Raw genomic sequence first — 15423 nt, forward strand, 5'->3', positions numbered from 1 at the left:
TGACTATCTCATGTTTGTCTTGCTTAAATGAGTGTATTTTTGAGACAAATGTGTGCTTAACACCCATTTTTGAGAAGGCTACCATAAAGTCCTCCTCTAAGCTGTCTAGGGTCTCTTTTATATCTGGTTCTAAGGTTTGGAACCGTGATAATGCCTTACCCTCTGAAGTTAAGCCAAACCCTTCTACCTTAGTGTGCGTGTCCGTTACGTGTTCTTCATGCACTACTTACTGTTCTGGGAATGTTTCGGGAATGCCGGAATAGGAGCATGAAACGTCATCAAAGAGAAGGAAAAGGTGTCGAGAAGCATGACAAGAGTAGCAAATGATTTTTTCAGAGATACTGACTATTTTTAGTAATTTACTATTTTTAATCGGTATGGAAGTTCGATGAAATATGGAGTGGGTCCATGGTAAAGTGTGATTCAACCTGGTCATCTTGAGTATAAGAGTACTGCAGTTAGATATTGGAGCGTCAGAATAAGAGAATTAATAAGTAATTAACTATTTTTAGCTAAAAGTGGAGCATATGGAGTCGGGTGGGCATGTGGGTTCATTAATTGCGAAGCCTATGTCAACCTCTTCATTTCAAGTACTCAACTTCATCCAATGGATTACCGAGCTACCAATAGGAATTTTACCCGTCCTCTAGGTACGGGGAATGTTTAATATGTTAATATTCATGGGATTCCCATCACTCAAATGAAAGCCAACTATATTGTAATCAGTGTATTTTTTTTGGGGAGGTGCCTGTGTTTTTTGCTCGACCATTTGGCGATAAAATGTCAAATTTTGAGCAAACTTATTGGATATGTGCCAAGGTTTATAATAAAATTTTGATCAAAATTATATTCCCAAACACTATTTAAGTCAAAATAGTCAATGAATTATAGTTAACTTTCATTTTAAAGAAGTATTTTGCTAAAGTTTTACATAGATTCACTTAATTACAAGAAGTTTTCTAGATACAAGCTTGTAAATTTGGCTACAAAACTACATATATCTTACATAAGGCTCATATATTTGGCGATCATATATAAACTTCTAGCCCTAATGATAGCCAAAACCCTAGGATTAAATTTGTGTTTTTAGCCAAATTGGCGATATATAGCCAAAAAAATTTACACTGATTGTAATATCATTGTGGGCTATTTTTGGTGGGCTCATCTGGAGTTCCAAGTTGTAACTATTGTGAGCCATAGATCAGTGGCCTTGGCCGGCCAAGTGAGTAAGTGAGTGTGAAACCAAGAGTTCTAAAGTGAAGAAAGATAAAGTACAAAGAATGTCATTTTTGAAAGGAGCTTGTGTGGGCATTCTATGAGGAGCACTCTTGAGCACTCTTGAGCTCCAAGCTTCCATAGCTTACTTGTGTACTCTAGTGAGCCCCAAGCCATTCTCCTCTCTATTCTATTTACCCGTCTATTTACTGCATTGTACTCTCTTGCTCAAGCTACTCCAAGCTTGAAGCCTAATTCAATGAAGTGGATTTTCTCTCTCCTATTTGCTAAAATCTCTTGATTAATTAATATGTGTGCTGATTTAGCTTAAGCTTCTCACTTTGTGTGTGTGTATGTAGCTAGTATGCGTGCATAGAGTGATGAAAACCACATTCATTTTTCCAATGTGCATGGTTTATGCTTTGAATCACTTGTGGCTTTGAGGGATTAGCATCAATTAGATTAGATTTAGATTAGTAATTTGCTAATTTTCTTGCTCATTCGATGTGATTTGGTGTGCATGCTTAATGTTGACTATGTGTGTAGATTCCTTGCTAGTGAGTAGTGTAATGTAGTGAATGCATTCTTGCTTGCTTGTAAAGTTTGAGTGGATCTTACATGTTAGGAAGGTTGAGTACGGCTACAAATTCCACCATTAATTAGTTTTAAGGTTGATTAATTAGCTTTAAGATCGAGAGAGAGTCTTCCTTGCATGTGTATGCTTTGTATATAGAGATGCTTGTCTAGATTTGAGTGTATGTGTGCATAGAGTGTGTGAGTTGAGGATTGGTAAGTGTATGTGCTAGTGCATTCATCTTCTTGTGAGATTGACTCTACGCACTAATCCGGGTTAGAGTCCTCGGGACGATAGAATTACAAAACTCATTGGTCAAGAGCTCTTGCTTTCCCGTTGACTATAACATAGGGGACTTAAGGGCCTTCCATTAGCATTACTGCCGGGGAACAAAAACCCTATGGTTAGCCGAGTGCCAAGCGTGTACGCTTACCTAAAATGATTAGCTTCGTGCGGTTACAAAATCGACAGATAGGATTAGGTATGGGCATTGGGTGTGTGATCCCAAGGGCGTCGTTTAGGCTATTGCTTCATTGATACCATCAACAAGCATGGAAGTAGGAAAATCGGCAAAAATCATGCGAGCTACAAACTCGGAGGAAACTCCATGTAGACTGTATCCATACTCTAATGAACTACTACGTATTCTTTTGAACCACGTTTATAACATTTTAATGTCTTATACTATAAAGACTCACCTGTCATACGACTTGTAGGCATTCTCTCTGAGACAGGACGCTGAATAATCGACTTAGACAGTTGACCTTGCCTTGCTAGTCCCTCCCTTTTTGGAAGGTTTACGTATTAGAGTAACCTCCATGCTCTCTTCTTCTTCCTCCTCCATAGGAAGGGGCCGTGACATGCTCGGAGGATTGTTATTGTTAATGCTCTTCTTACCTTTCTTGGACGCAGATTTGCTTTGTGGGAGTACATTGGTGTTCTCCCCATCCACTACAACTGTGGTACTTGCAGGCTTTTCAATAGTGGGGTTATCATCAAGAAAAACTTTAATTTGCAAGAACAAAAAGAAAAGTATATTAACAATAGGCTACCTGAATTTTAGAAAACTAGAAAAATGCATGGAAGACAAGTTACGTACGGGCATGTAGTTGCTGCTCACATTTGGGTACAACTCCAAGAGGATATTCCAACCACCATGGACATTTAGAGCATTCCCATGGAGTGATGCTCTTCTCCACCAAAGAAGGGGAGAACAATGTCTTCTCATCGTTCACATCCTTCCACTCCTCAATCTCAACGGGCATCTCAGTAATTGTTTTTAGACGCACACATGCACTCCAAAAGCCATCTTCAAAAAATAAAGATTAAGTGTGCATTCACGAGCCATATGTGAGGACATTGAAAGAAAAATGAATACCTGAATAGTAGACGCTTGCTTGAGTTAAGAATCTCAGGCAATGTCACTGAAACTAAGGCACTCTTCATAGTACCTAGAATGTGTGAATAAGCTAGTGCAACATGAACTCTACGTGAAGCTTTGTAGAATGCCTCAAATGTTTTTGGTAATTGAGAACCCTCCACCTCTAACTTGGCAATAAGGATAGAGACCTCCTCAAACATGGCATGCTAATAAGCTTTGCACTCCATATAGAAGCGCATTTTCTTGTAGTCCGCAAAATGGGTGCAAGTTTGCGTCCTTCAATTTTGTTAATGTCATGAAGTGCAAAAGCTCTTTATGCGTAGGTATACATGACATTTCACATGTAAATTATAAACACTCCTAAAAACAAACAAATATTAGAACTAATTACTCATAAAAAAGAAATACTAACCTCTTAATTGATATCTTGGCTGTACATAAGCTATATAGCTTGTCACGAGTGATCCCCACCATAGTTTTGTCTGTCCAGTCCTTATGGTAGAGCAAAGAAAAGAACTCCTCGCCATGAATTGGATTCACTATTGAAAGGTACTTATACCCACTATCTCGAAGCTTTTCCTCCTCATATTTTGTTACTGTCTCCATCTTCTTTTTGAACTCGTCTCCCTCCAACCCCAAGCTTCTTAGTTTCTTTCATTGCTCAGTCAAAAATGTTTCCCATTTTCCCTTTTTTGTGTAATGAGTTTTCAAATAACATTACGTGAGAAGGAATCCTCCCAAAAGATTACAAAACGTAAGTTGAATGAATGCATACCTTCCAAACCAGCTGAGGTATGAGAATACAAGGACCTCTACTCAAGAGTCACTACAAGAGCTTGAGGGCATACCGACGCTCAAATACCGACGCAAATGTCGAGCGTCGGTATGCCCGTCGTAATATTGGAGGATACAAGTTTGGCGGGGTAATTTTAAATTTTGGTTTACCGACGCTCATACCGACGCTCATACCGACGCTCATACCGACCCTCATACCGACGCTCATACCGATGCTCATACCGACGCCTATACCGATGCCCATACCGACGCCCGTAAGTTTTTCACAGCCGAGAGCCTATTTTCTGGTTTTTTCGCAGCGTTGCTCTGTTCGAAGGTTTTGTGTCCAAACTCCCTCTCTCCTTCACTTACCATCCTCCCTACACACCATACTCCCTCTCTCCTTCTCTCCTAACTCCCCCCTCCTCCCCCCCTATTTCTCCTACCCCTTATCTTCTCTTTCTTTCTATGGTTATGTTGATTTTCCCCTTTTTTTTTGCTATGGTAATGTTGATTTGTGTTTTCTTGTTTTCTGTTTGTGTGTTTTTGCAGGAGGGCAAGTATTCTCTACACGCGTATCTTGTTTGAGGTAAGTGCCCTAAACTCTAGCTCTTTTTTGCTTCTCTCAATTTTCAATATGCCCCATTGTGGGAGTTGGGGTAGTATAGGCATGCCTTTATGCATGGGCATAGCCATGCCTAAGCTTGGCTATGCTTTTCCTTATGCATGGGCATAGTCAAGCGTAGGCCAAAGGCAAGTAAGGCCACACAAGGGTTTTGTGTTTAATCTCTATGCTAGCTCCCCCTCCCCTTCCCTTTCTCCTACCCCCTTATCTTCTCTTTCTTGTTGATTTTGCCCTTTTTTTTTTACTATGCTAATGTTGATTTTGTGTTTTTTTGTTTTCTATTTTTGCATATTTTTGCAAGAGGGCAAGGGTATCTTGTTTGAGGTAAGTGCCTAAACTCTACCTCTCTTTTATGCTTCTCTCAATTTGAAAAATGCCCCATTGTGGGAGTTGGGTAGTATAGGTATAGTCATACCTTTATGCATGGGCATAGGCTAGGCATGGCTATGCCCATGCATAGCCAAGCCTTGGTCAAAAGCAAAAAAGGTCATGTATGGCCTTTTTTTCTTGGATATGCATGAGCATAGCCATGCGTATGCTTTTCCTTACGTATGGGCATAGGCCAAAGGCAAGAAAGGCCTAGCCATGCATAGCTAAAGCCTAGGCATAGCCATGCATAGCTAAGCCTAGGCCAAAGGAAAACAAGGCCACGCAAGAGGCTATGCAACCACGGCTGCATAGCCTCTTGTGTGGCCTTATTTGCTTTGACCTAGGCTTGGCTATGCCAAGCCTAGTCCAAAGGCAAGCAAGGCTTGGCCATGCATAGCCAAGCCTAGTCCAAAGGCAAGCAAGGCTTAGCCATGCATAGCCAAGCCTAGTCCAAAGGTAAGCAAGGCTTAGCCATGCATAGCCAAGCCTAGGCATAGCCATGCATAGCCAAGCTTAGGCCAAAGGAAAGCAAGGTCACACAAGAGGCTACGCAGCCGTGGTTGCATAGCCTCTTGTGTGGCCTTATTTGCTTTGGCCTAGGCTTGGCTATGCATAGCCAAGAAGTTTAGGCCAAAGGCAAGCAAGGCTTAGCCACAAGCCTAGGCCAAAGACAAGAAAGGCTTAGCCATGCATAGCCAAAGCCTAGGCATAGCCATGCATAGCTAAGCCTAGGCCAAAGGAAAGCAAGGCCACACAAGAGGCTATGCAACCACGGCTGCGTAGCCTCTTGTGTGGCCTTATTTGCTTTGACATAGCCATGCCCATGCATAGCCTAGGTCAAAGGCAAGCAAGACCCATGCATAGCCAAGCATAGCCAAGCCTAGTCCAAAGGCAAGCAAGGCTTGGCCATGCATAGACAAGCCTAGTCCAAAGGCAAGCAAGGCTTAGCCATGCATAGCATATACACTCCCTTAGACACCCCCATATACACACCCCAACCTTCAGGCATGCCCACACCACAAACCTTACGCCCATACCAATTTTACCATTTCATTTTACAAATTTTATGCTTTACTGGTGCTGTCTGTTTGCTGTTTGATCCTGTTCATTGCAGGCAGTCAGGCAACAGCCAGGCAGCAGCATTTTGCCCAGAAAAAAATTTGGTACAGCGTCGGTATGAGCGTCGGTATAAGCGTCGGTATGAGCGTCGGTATGAGCGTCGGTATAAGCGTCGGTATGAGCGTCGGTAAATATCCCCGACAGTTATACCGACGTTACGGTACCGACGGTTATACCGACGACGAGGCTTTTTTATACCCCGTTATATTTCGTCGGTATAAACGCCGGTATTAGGCTAACATGTAGTAGTGAGTAAGTCTCTCCCAAATGGATAGCTTATTTGCCACACCAAACTTTTGGAACATGAATGTCTCATGTCCAAGGTTTGGTGTGGTTGTGGCCCTTGCTATTTTGAAAACATACAAGCATTAATTTAACATCTAGAAGCATATCAATTTAAAGGAGGAGAATTTGGGAAACTAGGAGAATTATAGAACACTCACTCATTAGTGGTTCCCAATGCCAAGATAAGTTCACCCTCTTTCTTTTTGTCAACTTCAATGAATTGACAGCTCACACATACGTGGTGAGCCTCATCATCGGGAAACTCTAATTAAATATAAACCACATATGTTTCAATCAAGGGAAACAAAACAAAATGGAAAGTAGAGTTATGTCTTTAAAAAATTCAAAGGTTACCTTCATTTATCCTTCTCTACCATGTCTTCAACCTGTGATTTCCATCGTACATATGAAAGAACTTTCCACGTAGGTCTTCCCACTAGCTGGCTCTCAAAATGTGCATTCTTAGCTTGCCATATAGGATCCCATGTTTCTACAATATCCTAGGTAACTTTCTTCACCTCTCCATGATGACCCTTTAGGGAAACTGTGAAACATCCCATAGTCTTCACATAACAAGCATGGTCAAACAATGGAATCAACCAAGATGCCTCATCCCAGGCTACTCTTACGGCTTCGGTTGCAATCAACTAACATAAAGGAACCAATGGTGGTGGAGAGTCACGCATCACATAAAACTGGCTCATGACATCATTCATAGGCCTAATGGTACAATCTCCCCAAACACTCGACTATGCTTTGTCTCTTCATCCCCCTCTTCATGACTATGCTCAACATCACCTGTCTCCTCATGTAAGACCAAAGTGCGCACAATGTTTGATTGAGGAGTGACCATATCATGCTCCATTGTTGATGGGCCTCGATTTGGGGTGCCCAACAAGACATTAGAGGCTCCATCCACAAACATATCTACGGATGCCTCTCATCAATATACTTACATATTTTTGGTCTTTTGACACGTTTCTTAGGAGTTGACAAGGGTAAAACTCGAGACGATCCATCCTCGTGATGTATAGTCCTTTTTCCCAAAGGACTTGAGCAGAGTACCATAGACCCTTGGCCTCTACCCTTTTGCTTCTTAGATCTCTTTGGGGCCATTGAACAATCTGCATTTTAAAATGAATATATATGACCACCATATCTACACAATGAATATATATGACCACCATATCTACACAATGATGACCACTTTCAATATGCTACCATCATATCAATCAAACAATCATATCAATTAAAAGTGCTTATTATAAATGTCTTCCTAAACCCTTCCACCTCATTCAATAGAGTCATGGAAAAAGGGACAGCTCTCCCCAGCACATACTCTTTTCATTTAAGGAAGCACCCTTGTAAGGGCCCTCCCCTCATCCCGCGGTCACTTTTTGAGAAATTGGGCACCAAATTTGGTGTATCTGTGTCCAGAGTGTTACACTTGCATGGTTGACCATTTTGGGCACGATGGACATTTAGACGAGGAAGTAAGATTGGTCCCGGACATGCCATATTCTGATTATTCCATAATTGGCACTCCCTCTTGGGCGCTCGCTAGAAATGGGCCGATGTCAATGTGTGGAGAGGAGTGATCTTTGACCGGACAATTAAGCAACCACAAAAGACAAGTGGGAATGGCCCCTAAGGCAGGGACCATTTGATTTATTTATTTATTTATTTATTTTAGCTAATATTTTTTTATTCTGGGCCTTCTCTCCCACGCTTCCCTCTCAGCGTGGCGCCCACGCCAAGTCTCTCCCTCTCTCTCTGCCGTGCTCAGCGCACTACCTCCTCCTACATAAGAGCTCTCTCTCGCAAAGGGGAAGCACACTTGGATACCACAGGCACGCACACACTCAATCTCTCTCCCGCTCTCTGCTGGACGCACACACACCTTTCTTTCTCTCTCTCTCTCTCTCTCTCACGCACACACACACCCTCTCTTTCCTTTCTTTCTCTCTCTCTCTCTCTCTCCTTTCCAGGAAGGGCAGCAGTAGTAAGGCTGCTGCTGCAGCAACCAGACGAGGGGAAACAATCCATGATGAGCTTGCAAAGCAAGGTACTGCTGCAGCAGAGCAGCTGGTCACAAGGGCAGTGCTCTCATGGTCAAGTACGCCAAGTGTGGTGCTGTCCCAAGGTAGCCAGCAAGGGAAAGGAAAGTCCATGACGAGATATCCAGGCAGGGCCTATGCGAGTCTCATATTGGGCTGGGTGGTGCTCTTGGGGAACATGTATGCCAAGTATGGTGCGCTCTTCTATAGTCTGTCGCCAATAAAGGGAAACAAATACCATGACGGGCTTGCAAGGCTAGGGGTTACCGCTGTAGACAAGGGGAAACAAATCCATGCCGTGATGGCAAGGCAAGGTCGCTGTAGAACGACGTTGAGCTGGGCAATGCTTTGGCAGACATGTATGCAAGTGTGGCGCTCTTCTCCATGCGCAAAAGTCCCAAAGAATCTCCCTTCTCACACCGTTGTGTGCTGGAATGCACTGATTGCAGGATATGCTCAAAACGGGCATGGCCGATAGGCTCTGGACTGTTTTAAACAAATGCAGAGCGAGGGTCTCCTGCTAAATAAAGTGATCCTATGCGTGCAACCTTAAAGCCTGCGCTGCGATTAGAGCCATTGGCAAGCGGAATGCACAGTCCAGGAAGGGATCAAAAGGCGTGGGCCGCTGCAAAACTTCCGCAAGGGGAAGAAAGTCCATGACGAGATATCAAGGTTGGGACGGCTGAAGCATTATATTGTGTTGAATGTTGTTCTCGTGGTCATGTAGGCCAAGTGTAGCGCTGGTTCATAGGGTGGGACCACCTCAACAACAAGCCAAACCCAAGGTACGCCGACTTTAAGCATAAAGAATGTGTGAGCCTTTGAATGGATAGCCGGGATACTCCATCTTGGGTTATCAAAGAGCTTAGAAGTAGAAGTGGAGGAGGATCCCCAGGAGACCCAAGTCATAGATCAAAGTCTTAAATAGATTCTTTTGTAGCCTCACTTGGGGCTCTGAAACAAAGATCTTGTTAGAGGCCCCAGCATACACGATGATCTTTTGCTCACATGCTCTAGTGATCATACACGGGAAAGGTGATGAACTTTGAAAGGCAAACGAGTTACTGAACATGCATAAGAGCAGCAGCAATTTGGTCATATGGGCTGCATTAATAGCAGGCTATGCTAAGAGGGCACAGTCGAAAAGCTTTAGATTGTTTTGAACAATTGTAAGGCCGGGGCTTGTGGCAGAGTAGCAGATAAGAGGGAACAAATCCATTACTGGATTGCGAGGTATGTGCCCTGATTGGTGTAGCTGAGCAAGGGTTAACAATTCTATTGCGAGAATCACAAGGTAAGGGAGCGGCAGAACGACATTGGGTTAGGAAATTGCTCCGTGGGCATGTATGTTAAGGCCTCCCTTCTCGGATTGTTGTCCCTTGGAGTGCATTGAAAACAAGATATGGCCAAGAGGATCAGGCCGAGCAAACACGAGGCTACTTTGAAGAGATGCAACAAGAGGGCAGCCTTTCCAAAGTGCAAGGACACATGCTTGTGTGCTTAATATAAGCAGCCATCTAGGAAATGGGTAGATGTCAATGTGGGGGGGCTTGGGAATTTGAACAGGTATTAGAGCTAGATAAATGCTAAGAGACAGCTTATGTTTTAATGGTGCAAGTATAGGCCGTAGTTGTATGCTAGAGAAGGTCAGAGACATTGAAGCCACGAGACTAAGGAACAAAGCATGGATCCCTCCAAGTGATGGGACAACCGGAGCAGCAACTGAAACCCTTGGTGGCCCGACTTCAAGTCCATAGTCACCAAGGAGTCCTTGTGGAAGGGTAGCTATGACAATCAATCTTGGGTCCGAGAGGAACTCTTCCACTGAGGGTTAGGCCTAGAGCATCAACAAACTGGAACGGTGAATAATCCAGGCGTGGTGATAGGATGCAGGAGGTAGGGGGAGGAAGTCTATGTCAAGATATCCAGGTAGGGGCTGCTAGAGCATCATATTGTGTGGGACTATGCTCAAATAGACAAGTATGCCAAGAAGGTGCTGATGTTACTTTAATGAAATGCATAAACATCATAAATTCCCAAGCATAATAAGAATTTATTATCTTATTTATGTGATAAATAAATAATTATGCATAATTAGGAAACTATTCATAGATGAGAGTACTCTCTCATAAGAGGAGCATATCATAAGAGCATAACATTATGATGAGAAAATAATAAGATGTATGCTCAAAATTTACCTCCTCCACGTAAGTTGGGTGACAGCTTGACATAGCCCACTTTCTGACCAATCAGATTCAAGATAAGGGAGACTTTCGCCCCTTTCCTTAATTACCTAGCCACCTTATTAATTAACTTTCCCAGACTAGCCCACTATAGCCCCTTTTCTGTCCAATAGGAAACAGGATAAAGTTGACTTTCCTTTTCCCAGCTTGAGTTGCCTCATCAGCTCAATCTTATCCTCTTATCCACTCTTATCCTAAGGTTCCTATATTGATTTAAATCCCACATCCTAAGGTACTTCTATTCATTTAATCAACCATTGTAAAATGGTTAATTATCTAGACATTCAAATGTGCATAGATTTGCACGGGGGTACACAATTGCACGAGAATGATTGAAAAAGGACCATCTTTATTGATTTAACAAATATGTACATGATAGGCTTGGATATACACAAGGCCTAGTAATGGGGACATTACATAAGTAGTCTTTTGAGTGAGGAAATTAGAAGAAAATCTATAGACTCCAAGTCCGGAAGTGCTTACAGTGTACAGTCTCATGGTCACTCTTGTTCTCGATACAAATCTCAAGGCAAGTCTAAATCGCATAGCAAATCTCGTGCCGAAAAACACGTTGAGTGCTATCATTGTCACAAGAAAGGGCACATCAAGAAAGATTGTTATGCGTGGAAAAGAGAGCAAAAGAAAAAGCAAGGTGACAAAAAAGACTCTTCAAATGCAAAGACTGAGAAGACAAACGATAAGGGCAAAGCTACACTTGAAGAGCTTGATGCCAATTTTGTTGAATCAGTAGCTAATGATATGCATGTGGTTGAATCCAGTGAAGACACAAAAGATGTCTTGTATGCACTACTTCTACTCTGTCATTTGATGCATTGGTCGCCAATGATGGTGCATATGCCCAGGATTGGATGCTTGACTCTGGTGCATCTTATCATGTCACGCCGCATAGACAGTGGTTTTCTACGTACAAGCAAGGTCACTATGGCAGCGTTAGACTTGGCGATTCTTACACATGTGAAATCACTGGTATTGGAAACATATGCTGTGAGTTTCCAAATGGCTCTTCGTTCATGTTGCAGAATGTTCCTCATGTGCTTGCATTGACTAAGAGTCTTATCTCCACTGGTCAGCTTGATGACATTGGTTATCACACAGTCTTTGGTAGCCAATCATGGAAAATCATGAAGGGTTCTATGATCATAGCTAAGGGAGTCAAATGTGGTTCGTTATACCCTATGCACGTCTCTTTTGTAAATGAAAATATTGTCGCCATTACCGAGCTGCCGTCTACTTCCTTGTGGCATTGCCGGTTGGGACATATTTCAAAATCTGGAATGGAAAGTTTAACTCATTTAGGCTATTTGCCTGTGTTACCTTATTCGGACTTTCCATTTTGTGAATTCTATGTTTATAGCAAACATGCTAAAAGCAGCCATAAGAGTCTTGAAAAGAAGAAATTAGAGCCATTGGATTTGGTTCATAGCAATGTGTGCGGGCCTATGCCAACTGGGGGAGGTCTCTATTTTATGACTTTTATAGATGATGCTATGAGAAAGGTGTGGGTTTACACTATGGCTGGCAAGGATGATGTGTTATCTATGTTCAAGAAATTCGTAACTCTCGTTGAGCTTCAGTCAAGCAAGAAACTTAAATGTTTACGGACTGACAACGGTGGAGAATATGTTTCTAGAGAGTTCAAGGATTTCTGTGAAAGCAAAGGTATTCGTCGTCGTGAGCTTACAGCTCAATATACACCGTCTCAGAATGGGGTAGCAGAAAGAATGAATCGGACAATTCAAGAAAAAGTTATCTCCATGTTGTCTAATGCTCGCTTAGCTGAGACATTTTGGGCTGAAGCTATGAATACAACAGTTCATTTGATCAATCGATCTCCCAGTAAAGCTTTGGATTCAGCAATTCCAGAAGAGGTTACAAACACTTGCGTGTCTTTGGCCGTGAAGCGTACATGCATGTACCTAAGGAGCTTAGAAAGAAGCTTGAATCAAAGTCACGTAAATGCATTTTCTTGGGATATGGCGAAAGTGGCAAAATGGGTTATCGTTTATGGGATCCTGAAGCACGTAAGATTGTGCGCAGTAGCCACATCATATTCAATGAAAAGGTTATGCATAAGAAATCTCCTAAGGATGTTGAATACAGAAAGGTCACATTTGAAGATGTGGTGCCTCCAAAAATCGTTCAAAATCCACAAGTTAGTGGTGATGCAACTCCTAATGATGGTCATACAGCTAATGATGAAGCTAACACCAGCAGTCAGCCATTGAGACGGTCTACAAGAGTCTCAAATCCGCCTGAGAGATTTGTACCAGGTGCAGATTATGCTCACTGACTGTGGTGAACCATCATGTTATCGTGAAGCTATGCAAGCTACTAATAAGAGATTATGGGAGTGTGCTATGAAATCAGAGTATGACTCAATTATTGTAAATAAAACCTGGGACTTAGTGTCTTTGCCTAGTGGAAAGAAAGCTTTACCATAAAGGTGGGTATATAAGCTGAAAGTTACATCTGGAGATGAATAGCCTAAGTACAAGGCTCGTTTGCTTGGAAGCTAAAGAGGATATGGATTTGGTCCAAATGGATGTGAAGACTGCATTTCTTCATGGTGATCTCCACGATGACATTTATATGCAGCAAAGAACCAGAAGGATTTGCGGTGAAAGGCAAAGAGATTTTGGTATGCAAATTGAAAAAGAGTCTTTATGGCTTAAAACAGGCACCCATACAATGGTATCAGAAGTTTGATACTTTTATGCAGTCTCAGAATTATCGTCAAAGCCAAGAAGATCCGTGTTTGTACACGAAGAGAATGACAGATGGGTCATTGTTGATCTTGGTTTTGTATGTTGATGATATGCTTATTGCTGGGAAGAATACACATGAGATTATTCTTTTGAAGAAAAGCCTGAGTGAAACTTTTGCCATGAAAGATTTGGGCAATGCCAAACACATTTTGGGTATGCGCATCAAGCGAGACAGATCCCAGAGGTTACTCTATTTGTCTTAAGAAGCCTATATTCGTAAGGTTTTGCAGCGTTTTCACATGGAGAGGGGGAAGGCATTGAGTACTCCATTGCCTCCATATGTAAAACTTAGCAAAAATGATGCTCCCAAGTCTGATGAGGAAAGGGCCAGCATGGCCAAGATTCCATATTGCTTAGTTGTTGGTTGTCTCATGTATGCCATGGTTGCAACTAGACCAGACATTGCTTTTGCAGTGGGAGTTGTAAGCCGTTTTATGGCTGACCCTGGTAGAAAGCATTGGGATGCAGTTAAAGGGATACTACGTTACTTGAGTGGAACAGCAGACAAGTGCTTACGCTTTGGTGATGGTGATGCATCCATTGTGGGTTACACAGATGCAGATTATGCAGGGAATGTAGACAACAGAAGATCTACATCTGGCTATATTTTCGCATTTGCTGGAGATGCTATTTCTTGGAGATCTTGCTTGCAAGATTGTACGTCATTGTCTACTACTGAGGCCGAGTATGTTGCAGCATCTGATGCTAACAAAGAAGCTATCTAGCTTGCTCGTCTAGTGGGAGACTTGGACATCATTAGGGGCAGATTCCAGTATTGCATTGTGATAGTCAGAGTGCCATTGCTTTGGCAAAGAATCTCGTTTTTCATGCAAAGACAAAGCATATTGAGGTGAGGTATCACTTCATTCGGGATGTCTTAACAGACAAGCACATTGAGCTAGTCAAGATACATACAGATGATAACCCTGCAGATGCTCTTATGAAGAGTCTTGCCATGGAGCGGTTTGCACATTGTCTAGTGTTGATGGGCGTAAGGTGAAGCCATTACATATGCTTCACTCATGTATAGCTAGTGTACAGTTTTTTCTTTTGTCTTGGTCACTTTGGGCCACACTGGCCTTTAAGTGGGAGATTGTTGGCGTAAAGGCCAATATGGCCGCGAGCGCCAGTCACCCATCATTAACACATACACTAACCCTCAAGTGTAAATAGAAAGATATACGTCAATGAGGATAATGAAAAACTAGCTACAATTCTGTAGCACCCATACACTGTGTACTTCTCCTCTCTCCCTCTCTCCTTGCTACCGTGTGCTCCTCATTCCCATCAGGAGGACTATAGGTGGGAGAGGGCTCATAGTAGGGCGATGGTGGTGGGGACTTGTAGGGACTTGTAGATAGGCGAAGGATCACCATAGGTTAAAAAAGGGGGTGTGTAAAAGGGTGAGGGCTCATCATAGTTAGGAGGGGATGGGGATTGGTTGGCCGGAGAGGGCTTATAGTAAGGAGGCTTGTAGATGGGCTTCTTGTAGGAGTAAGGGGCAGGTTTGTAGTACACAGGCTCTTTGTAGGGGTAACGTGCAGGCCTGTATATTGGTTTGCCATCGAGATAGCTTCCATTGTCACTGCCCCATTCTCATCTAAGCATCCAAACCAATTGACACTTGTCTATTTTGTCACATGAAATTTTTGGACGATATTGCTGTTCATTCTAATCATGCTCTAGTATTGTGAGTAGTCATATTAGACCGCTTTGGTGAGTAGTGATATTAGACCGCTTTGGTGAGTAGTGATATTAGACCCTTTTGGTGTAATCAACATCCAACATTCACACCTATATAAGCCATAATTTCCAAAGCTACACTCAACCTTCAAAATGCTCTCAATATACCTCAGTATGATCAAAATCGATGTTCTCTCTCTTTCTTACTCTTTATGTTAGCCTGACATACACACACACACACTCTCTCTTTCAACTTTACTCCATCATTAGCCATTCATTATCTCCATGGCAATAATAGCACACAGAATGTCA

The 15423-nt window shown here is 42.5% G+C and overlaps 1 pseudogene; it reads right to left on the reverse strand.

The window, feature by feature from the left end:
* The window catches only part of LOC147629339 (uncharacterized), a 13054-nt pseudogene extending 9278 nt beyond the window's left edge, over window positions 1-3776 (reverse strand).
* Between the last annotated feature and the right edge of the window lie 11647 nt (window positions 3777-15423).

Source organism: Cibotium barometz, chromosome 18 (genome assembly GCF_041138505.1).
Source record: "Cibotium barometz isolate CiBa-2024 chromosome 18, ASM4113850v1, whole genome shotgun sequence".
Lineage (NCBI taxonomy): Eukaryota > Viridiplantae > Streptophyta > Polypodiopsida > Cyatheales > Cibotiaceae > Cibotium > Cibotium barometz.